Source organism: Malus sylvestris, chromosome 8, assembly GCF_916048215.2.
Source record: "Malus sylvestris chromosome 8, drMalSylv7.2, whole genome shotgun sequence".
Lineage (NCBI taxonomy): Eukaryota > Viridiplantae > Streptophyta > Magnoliopsida > Rosales > Rosaceae > Malus > Malus sylvestris.
Genome location: NC_062267.1, coordinates 15,735,816 through 15,746,137, shown reverse-complemented (window position 1 = coordinate 15,746,137; position 10,322 = coordinate 15,735,816).

Below are 10,322 nucleotides of genomic sequence, written 5' to 3'. Positions count from 1 at the left end.
AGCTTTGAATTCAACAGATCGAGGTTCACCCATTTTCGAGGTTTCCAATGGTTTGAGGGATTTTCCGGCCACTTCTCTGCTAAACTGTGCTTCAGCCCAGACATGAAAATTACTCCCCTTGACTTGCTCTACATATTTGTGAAATTTGGTAATTTTTTGAAATAGTTAAATTTTCTGGCAAGTTTGGGCAGCTGGCCGTCACGTGTGGCGGTGCGTGGGCTGAGACTCCATCTAACCTTTCTAGGCTAAATTTTAATGCCCCAATTCCATTTTTGACATGCGTTTAGTGAAATTATGATGTTTTAGTATAGTTTCGTAGTTGATCGCCTATTCGGTCACCATTTGGTTATTATATGAATTGACGATCTGATCATTGGATTGACACCAAAATTTAATACAAAATAGTATATAATATTTAATGACATTAGAAATAGACAGATTGGGAATCTAACGTATGGATCTTCCCAAATTGGATTTGTAAGTTTGTAAAATCAAACGTTGACTGCCACTTGAATTTGCGATTGGCAAAGATCCAACCATTGGATCGTAAAGAAGTTTTAGTATGTTTTTCTAGAAGCATAGTGTGGACTTTGGGAAGTTACGGATAAGAAATCTGATAAGTGGATCTTTCGGGTTAGGTTACTAGGGTTGTGGACCCTACCCTCGATCTTGATTGACGATTGACTTTTTAGTCAACTAGCCGAGTTCTTCTAGTGTGTCGTTGAGCTTAGAATGTTGTTGAGATTCTATGGAGCTTATTGTGCTCAACATGATGATGTGTCTTCCTCGATTGACGTGCGCCTCAATTTACTTACTGATGGCATCACATTGTGATATACTTGTTTATTTTATGTGATTTAACTTGTGTATTAAACTTGTTGTGGAGTGTGGTTGATTTGTATATTTGGCCTGATGTGATGAAATGTGAGGGCTTGGAGTGGACCATGAACCCATTTCCATGGGGTTTGTTACTTCGAGACTTGTTTCAAATATCGTATCATTATTTCATTTCTCGTTTTGTTGAGCTGTTCTAATTGTGTACCTTATGCTTTGTTCCATTTCTTGTTTCGTTAAGCTTTTGTATTTTGAGTACTTGTTTCACGTCTTCTTCTTCAAGCATTACTATATTTCTTAGACTTCAGGTCGGTTTTGTTGAGTGATCCGGAACTGGGTTTCCGTTGGAGTTCTGTTGAGTGGTCTGGTTCCCTTCTTCGTCTGGATTTGGTTAAGAGGTCCGGAATCCCTTGTGATCTGCGATTCCATTAAGTGGTCCGAAATCGTATCCAGGTTGGATTTCATTGAGTGGTTCGATGCGCATTGTACTTCACGATTCCATTGAGTGGTCCGAAATCATATCCATTCGGTTTTCATTGAGTGGTCCATAATCCCCTTTGGTGTCTTGGCCGTTGAGTGGTCCGAAATCGCATCATTTGACTCATTGGTTCCTTGGATTGATTCATTTAAGACAGCTTCATAGATGTAGGCTTCGGCCAAACTGTGTCGCTCTAGCCCTGCATTTCAACGATGGTATGTGTTATTGATTGATGTGATTATGGAATGATGTTGGTTGTGATTGTTGTCATTATGATTAGACTCGTTGACCAACAGGGCTAGAGATTTATGTTACGCTTCGTCGAATAATCCTCGTGATGTTGCATACCTGTTGTGTGGTATTATGTTGAGACATAGTGATTTATGTGATGATTGTTCGGGAGTAGTGAAGCACGAACTACGAATGGTGTGATCCTTGTTTAGAGTACGCATGCAGTCTAACGAGGAGGTTAGATGCAGCCATAAAGTATACGAAAAATTACTATGCGATTCGATTATCAAGTTGTGCTTTGCCATATTCTGGAGGCGGGGTAAGTTAGGTATTTGGTGACGTCGTGTGTGGATCCTGGACTAATGTCGGGATCGGGGCTTGGGCTTGACAAGTTTTAGTGGTATCTGAGCTTAGGTATTAGGTCCAAATACCTTTACCTTTAGATACTAAAAATTTCGAGGATGAAATTTGTTTTTAGGAGGGAAAGATGTGAAATTTCGTCCCTGGATTTCACAATTTAAAGTTATGTATTCCGTGTTTCATATTTGTATTCGTAGTTTCAACACTTATATATATTTACGGCGTATATTTTTTTCGATAAGTAAAAGGACAAAATTGCCCCTATTGTATTAAATGGGATTCTTCACGGGTGTATTTGATCATTTCATGATTGTTCAGATTTCTTTACATATTTGGATAGTACTCTTCGATATGAATGTGTGGGCGTAAACAAAATATAATTTGGAGTTATAACAAAGAAGTTATAAACGAGCAAAGAAAATGGCGAAATGGTCATTTGACAATTATCTGGAAGGCTCAAGATTTTCTGGAGCAAAGATTTGTGAAGCCACATGTGTGGCTGTGATGGAAAGGAAAGGAGAGAAGAGAATGGGTGTTGATTAATGAGAGGAGGAAGGAATGAGGGGAAATGAGAGAGGAGAAGAGCATAGGATCGGATCCCCTTGGACACCCGCGACCCGACCCAGCTCCTACTATGTTTCTGACACCTTTTCAGGCTGTTTATCTGGCGAATCATAGCCACCCACCACTTGGAAACAACTAAGCATCATCCTCTTTTCCATATTCACCCAAAAATCAAAGAGATGGGCATTAATTTCATGACGAACTACACCAGTGGGTGTGGTGGTTCCACTGCTGTGATCCATTAATTTCGAAAGCAACACCATAAACTACCACCATGGTTTGACTCCCAATGAGGCAGGGAGCAAAGCCCAAACAAGTTTGGGGGTGGCGGAGCTTTGAATTCAACGGATTGAGGTTCACCCATTTTCGGGGTTTCTGACGGTTCGAGGGATTTTTTGAAATAGTTGACTTTTCTGGCAAGTCTGGGCAGTTGGCCGTCGCGTGTGGCGATGCGTGGGTTGAGACCCTACTTGACCTTTTTAGGCTAAATTTTGATGCCCTGATTCCATATTTGACATGTGTTTAGTGAAAGTCTAATGTTTTAGTATAGTTTTGTAGTTGATCGCCTATTCGGCCGCCATTTGGTTATTATATGAATTGACGATCTGACCGTTGGATCGGTACCAATCTTTAATAAGCAATAGTATGTAATATTTGATGACATTAGGAACTGACGGATCAAGAATCCGACCTACGGATCTTCTTAAATTGGATTTTTAAGTTTGTAAAATCAAACATTGACTGCCACTTGAATTTGAGATTGGCGGAAATCCAACTGTTGGATCGTAAAGAAGTTTTAGTATGTTGTTCTAGAGGCATAGTGTGGACTTTGGGAAGGTATGGATCAGAAATCTAATAGGAAGATTTTCTGGGTTAGGTTACTAGGGTTGTGGACCTTCCCCTCGATCTTGATCGACGGTTGACTTTTTAGTCAACTACCCGAGTTCTTCTAGCGTGTCGCTCAGCTTGGAATGTTGTTGAGATTCCATAGAGCCTATTGGGATCAGCATGATGACATGTCTTCCTCGATTGACGTGGACCTCAATTTACGTATTGATGGCATCGCATTGTGATATGCTTGTTTATTTTATGTGATTTAACTTATGTATTGAACTTGTTGTGGAGTGTGGTTGATTTGTATGTTTGGCCTGATGTGATAAAATGTGAGGGCTAGGAGTGGACCATGAACCCATTGTCATGGGGTTTGTTGCTTCGAGACTTGTTTGAAATATCGTATCATTATTTCATTTCTTGTTTCATTGAGCCGTTCTAATTATGTACCTTATGCTTTGTTCCATTTCTTGTTTTGTTAAGCTTTTGTATTTTGAGCACTTGTTTCATGTCTTCTTCTTCAAGCGTTCCTATATTTCTTGGCCTTCTGCTTGGTTTTGTTGAGTGATTCAGAACTGGGTTTCTGCTAGGGTTCCGTTGAGTGGTCTAGTTCCTTGCTCCATCTGGATTCAGTTGAGAGGTCCAGAATCCCTCGTGATTCGCGATTCCTTTGACTGGTCTGAAATAGTATCCAACTTGGCTTTCATTGAGTGGTTCAATATGCATTGTACCCTGTGATTCCATTGAGTGGTCCGGAATCCCCTTTGGTGTCTTGGTTCCGTTGAGTGGTCTTGAACCCGATGTTGATGGATTTTGTTGAATGGTTCGAAATCGCATCATTTGACTCATTGGTTCCTTGGATTGATTCATTTGAGACAGCTTCAGAGATGTAGGCTTCGGCCGAAATGTGTCGTTCTAGCCCTGCATTTCGGTGTATGGTATGTGTTATTGATTGATGTGATTGTGGAATGATGTTTGTTGTGATTGTTATCATTATGATTAGACTCGTTGACCAATATGGCTAGAGATTTATGTTGCGCTTCGTCCAATGTTCCTCGTGTTGTTGCATGCCTGTTGTGTGGTATTATGTTGAGACATAGTGATTTATGTGATGATTGTTCGAGCGTAGTGAAGGACGAACTATGAATGGCTTGATCCCTATTTAGGGTATGTAGGCAGTTTAACGAGGAGGTTAGATGCAACCATAAAGTATACAAAAAAATACTATGTGATTCAATTCTTGAGTTGTGTCGATCCTGGACGAATGTCGGGATCGGGGTGTGATACCGCGGTATGATTTTATTTACGTTATCTACTCATCGTTGCTACACCGATGTTAGTACTTGCCCGGGCCAGGGCTAGTCTTTCACGTGTATGTTCACATCGCACGGTGCGCTCACTTTGGATCCATTGTAGGTGCCAGTCTTGTCCTAAATTGCTTTAGGCAATTAGGACTTGTATGTGGTGCGCATAGCTTTAGTCTTCATGTGCTTGTAGTACTAGAGCGTAAAGCATTATTACACCCAGTTTTGTTCATCCTATTTTATAGTACTTTACTTATGCTCTGACATCACGTGTGAAATGGGTTCATTCCCGCTCACAAGCGCAATTTTATATTTAGGCACTTTTAGGTTTAAATTTATTCACATTTTCCACATCACTACACTTTATGGCTTCGTCACACTCCTGCTGTCGGCCATCACAACTCGATTCAGAGTCCAAGTGGACATTCCGGGTCAGGATGTGTCACCTAAATTAGACTCTCTCTTATTCTTGAAGGCTCGAATCAAAGTAGCCGCTCTCTCTCTCTCTCTCTCTCTCTCTCACTAAACTCTTGAATCTCGGTCTCGAACCTCAACTACGACCAACCATGAGTCCACGACCACCCTATCTAGTCTCCCTCCACCACACCACTATCACCAGATACGACCTAGTAACTGACCACTTGTTGACCGACGTCTTTTGTCTCTGATTCTCTCTTTTGATCAAGCCCTAAATGAGGTAATTGTAGATTCTTTCGAATTACTATCAAAATATAGAGATTTGCTTCGAATAAGTTTTCGAACTAAGATTCGTTTCGTTTCTTCAATTTGGGGGTGTTCTTTTCTAGGTTTGTAAAAATTGGGGTTTTTTGTTTCGAATTAGTTTTCGGAGTACTATTTATGTGTCAATGTGGTATGTGTGAATTTAGGAAATTTTTTTTCTTAACATGTCATAAAATGACCTGACCTGTTGAGAACCTATTAAGATAATGGGCGTGACACGACCTGACCCATTAAGATAACAAGTGTTACACGTACACGGCAAACACAACTATGATTACAAGGCATGCAGCCAATGTTCTCATGAACACAGGAATGAATTGTCAATATAGGGTTTTGGTCCTTTTTACTAGAATTTTGATTTAATTTATGTGTTTCCGTTTGTTTTTTTGGTTCAATAATTGTGTAGTGAATTTGATCTGTAAGTTTTAGTCCGTTAGCAATCTGGCATTTGAGGCTATTTTGCATAATTTGACATTATTAGACCCTGATGTGTGATTTTTTGACCGATAATGTTAGGAAGACTAAAATTTTAAATCAAAATTTCAAACTAAATGATATGTCACTAATAAAAATAAACACGTTAATCGACACTTAATTACTAATCCAATCATCAACAATCACACCATTTCTTTTACAAAATTGATAATCCTATCATTACTCGTTTTTTACTGGCGCGTGGGCATAATCTTCCAAATTAGACGAAAAATAGTCAACTGAATCAATCAATCAGCCAAAATTGAGATAGTCCGGAGAAAAGGGACAAATAAAGATATTCTTATAATTTCAAGAGGTCAGCCAGCTTCATTCCCCTCTGACAAGGATTTTGATCGCATGCAGAGAGATCCGGTTTTGAAGGAAAATACAACAAAGCCATTAAAATTTGAATTTACATACTTAAATAGATTGCATGTTCTTTATAATAGTAATCGTACTTTCAAAAATCGGAATACAATATAAAGACGCATGCTCGTGCCACTTGAAAAGATTCTTAGCGATCCCCATCCGTATATCTCCTTGTGCCTATCTCTTTCAGCATGTTAATACAAAAATATTACAAGACACATTCTCTCGTCTTTGGATTTGGACTACTGTAAATGGTATTAATGGATAGAATCATGGACGGCGACAACGACTGTTACGTAGACTCACTGTTGTTTGAGCTGATCTTCAACGAGCTCAATGCATTCCTGGGTTCGTAGGGGTAGAAGCCACCCCTTAAAGGTTTTCTGTAAATTGCTTCTGGACAGCACTCCAGTGTGGTTGGTTTTACCTGTGCCAATTTTTAATAAAAAAGGTCGTACCCAGTGACAAGGCTCCCGCTTTACGCAGGGTCAACATCATCAGAATCATGGCCCCATATCACTTAAATAAACAACAGAAAAAACAAAAGCAATTGACAAAGTGTCAAGCTATATTTTTTTTTGATATAATAAGAAAAGAAGCGATCAGCATTCAGAAACATAAACCTGAAAGAGGTGCACCGCATTTGACATCGGATAAGCAGCTCATATCTTCATCCTCTAAGTGTACAAAAAACAAGAAACGAAACATCAAGGACCTAACATTTGGATACCAAATACAGTGAATTATCATAGAATACAAGGGAAGGAACAGTGATTAAAAGGATTTACCTCCAACTACTGCCCTAGCTCTTTTGTCAACATCAGACCCAGTTATCACACCAAGATATGACAAACCACAAAACGGGAAAAAACTAGAGAGTTGCAACACAAACAACTGAGAACTTGTAACATTGTGATTCATGCTGACAATAGACTGCAAATAAATGGCGTGTTTAGTAAAAACAATCGCAAAACAGAAAGATAGCAAATCAAATAGGAGAGATGTGATATGTAATAGAGTTTAGATTGGAATTTCTGTGTTATATAGCACAGATAAAAAAGGGAGTCAAACTGAAACATTGATTAAATGATGCCAACCATAATCTGTAAAACATAAAGACCAAGTAGAGCACGGAGCTTTTCATTTGCTACACCTTCATGTGTCATATATTTCGAGCCATTATCAGATCTCAAAGTTTGGATTTGGGAATTGAAATGATTTTTGACAAGATTATGAAAGTCTATGAATGCTTCAACAACTTCACTCTTAGATTTCAAAAGGTATAACCAAGTAACTCTCGAGAAATCATCTATGAAAGTTACAAAGTACTTATACCCATCAAAAGATTCAAAAAATGGCCCCCATACATCTGAATGTACAAGTTCAAAAACTTGTTTAGTCCTAGTTGAGGATAAACAACCTAGTGGCTTTACAAAAATGACATGTATTACACTAGATCACTTCTTTACATAGATTTGGAAACAATCTTGACAAAATAAGTTAGGAAGGATGAGCTAATCTTTGATGCCACAAGGTTTGGTCTTGACATAGGTTAGACTTGACTTGAAATCCCTTGAGAAATGATGTCTCCTTGGATAGGTAACAGAGACCATCTAAGAAAAAACCTTCACCAATCTTCTTCTTGGTGATACAGTCCTGAAAAATGACAGTATAAGGGGAGAAAGTAACTGAACAGTTTAATGCATGTGTGATTTTTCCAACTGAGAGAAGTTGGAAAGGAAATGAAGGAACGTACAAGGCTTTAGACTCTATATTGTTAGACACTAGATGTATTTTCCCCATTCCTAACACTTTAGCTCCTTCCTTATTAGCAACTAAAACATGTGAAAGTGTAGGAAGTTTTTTAAAATCATGGAGTTTGTAAACTTGGTTTGTCATGTGATTTGTGGCACTGTAATCTATGACCCACAAATCATGCAATTGATTTATATTTAGAGTAGTTTTGAAAGCTGTTAGTATACCTTGCATGTTGTCTTGAGTAAGCGTTTTCGAGTCAGCCAGAAAACCTGCAAACTTTCCCTGCATTGTAGTTGAGTTGCCATTACCAGAGGTACCAACTTCATCACTCCCAGAGACTTCCTTCTTCAGTTGAAGGTATGTAGCGAACTCATTTATAAGTGTGGTGGGATTGGAGGTAAAATTTTGAAGATCCTCTGAGCCTCTAGTTGACAGGGATGAGGTATGATTAGCTTTGTAACTGGGAAACTGAGGCTTCTTCTGAATAAACCTTTCATTCTTCATGAAGTCTGGTTTGAGCTCAGGGTGAAGAATCCAACAATTGTCCCTCACGTGTCCAGTGGCATCGCAATGTTTGTATTTGAGATGAGGATTTCTTCCCTTGTACTTCTTATCACTGGAGAAGTGTTTCTTTTCACTGGAAAAGTAAGCTCTAGCTTCAGAGGCAGTTGTTGAGGTACCAGTGTTCATAACCTTTTTTTCTCACTTTTTCACTTTGAATTGTTACACAAACATTTGCAAAGGTGGGGATCTCTGGATTCATGATAATATGGCTATGCAGATCTTCATATTCCGACCCCAAACTAGAGAGAAGCTGAAAGATTTTGTCTTCTTCAGCCCTTTTAAGAAGTAGGTTTGAGTCCGTTGTATGTGGACGGTATACCTCCAACTCATTCCACATACCTTTTAGACTTCCAAGAAGCTGAACAAAAGGTTTTCCATCTTGTTGAATGCTTGCAATATCTTTTTTAAGCTGAAACACACGGGCTGCATTATTTTGATTTCCATACATCTCTTGCACGGACTTCCATAACTGAAAAGATGACTCAGAGTAGCTGAATATCTCAGCTATCTTTCTCTCCATGGAATTGAGGAGTCACGACATGACCAACTGATCCTTGCTAAGCCAAGATTCATAAGTGGTAGAGGAAGCATCAGGAGATTCAATACTTCTATTTATGAACCCTAGCTTTGATCTTCCTCCTAGGGCAAGTGAAACTACCCTCGACCATGGTAAGTAGTTGAACTCATTTAGAAGCACATAACTCAACCTTTGATTTGGATTTACATCAATCTCCGGTTGATTTTGATGGCTGGCTCCAAGTGAGCTATCAACATCGGACTCAAGGATGGGGTTTTTGTTAGCCATGAAAGAAAGCTTGAAGAATAAAGCAATGTGTATCATAGAGACATGTTATTCCTGTTCTGATACCATGTTGAGCTTTAAGTGTTTGTTTGTATATATATTTCATAGAGAAACAACAGCACAAGAATACAAGATATATAGGGCAAGGTGTGATCAACACACTGATCACCCTTGAATCACTCATACACGGCAGCTCCATAAAACAGGGAGCAGAAAGAAAGTAAGGCAAAAAGCTTCTAACCACCTTAGAAGTATGGGAAAGAAGATCCAAGATCTAACTAGAAGTAAGGTGACAACTACACCCTAATCATCAACCTAACCGATAACTCCATATACCCACTCTTGACTTTTATTAGACGATATGGGGTGACTGATGCTGCATATGACTGATGTTGCACTGCGCATACTGATGTTGCATATGGAATACCCACTCTTGACTTTCAATATTCGAAACTGCCATTGGCAATTCAAAGGACAATGCTTCAATGATTGCCTAGGTAAACAATCAAACAGTTGGTGAACATCAAACTGTACAAACAAGTAAAGAATCAAAGGGAGACGAATTTAACGAAACAGGACCTGGTCCAGTGAAGAGGAAGAGACGAATTGGTGGACTTTTGTGAAAGCTCGAGAGGCGTTGGCTTTTGCGTCTTCGTTGTCTGGGTTTGATAGAGTGGTGTCTAGGGTCGAATTGAGGAAGCTGATGAGCTGTGAGACAGAGCTTTGGGGAGGATCAGCTGATTGGGATAGCAAGTTTAGGATCTCTTATAGAAGGGGCAAGGACTGGTCCAGATTGTCCACCATGGCGTCTCTGTAACTTTTGGAGCTAGGAGAAGAAGAAGAAGAAGATGAGTTGGTGTGTGTTGTAATTTCAATTCTGTTTTGTTAGGGTTTTGTTTCCAAACGGCCCAATAAGGTGTGGATATAAATCTCCTGCTACCACATTAAAAATAAAGTTCTAAAACACGCTAGGCGCTAGTTGGGTGGCGGACTAGAGTCTAGCGTCTAGGCG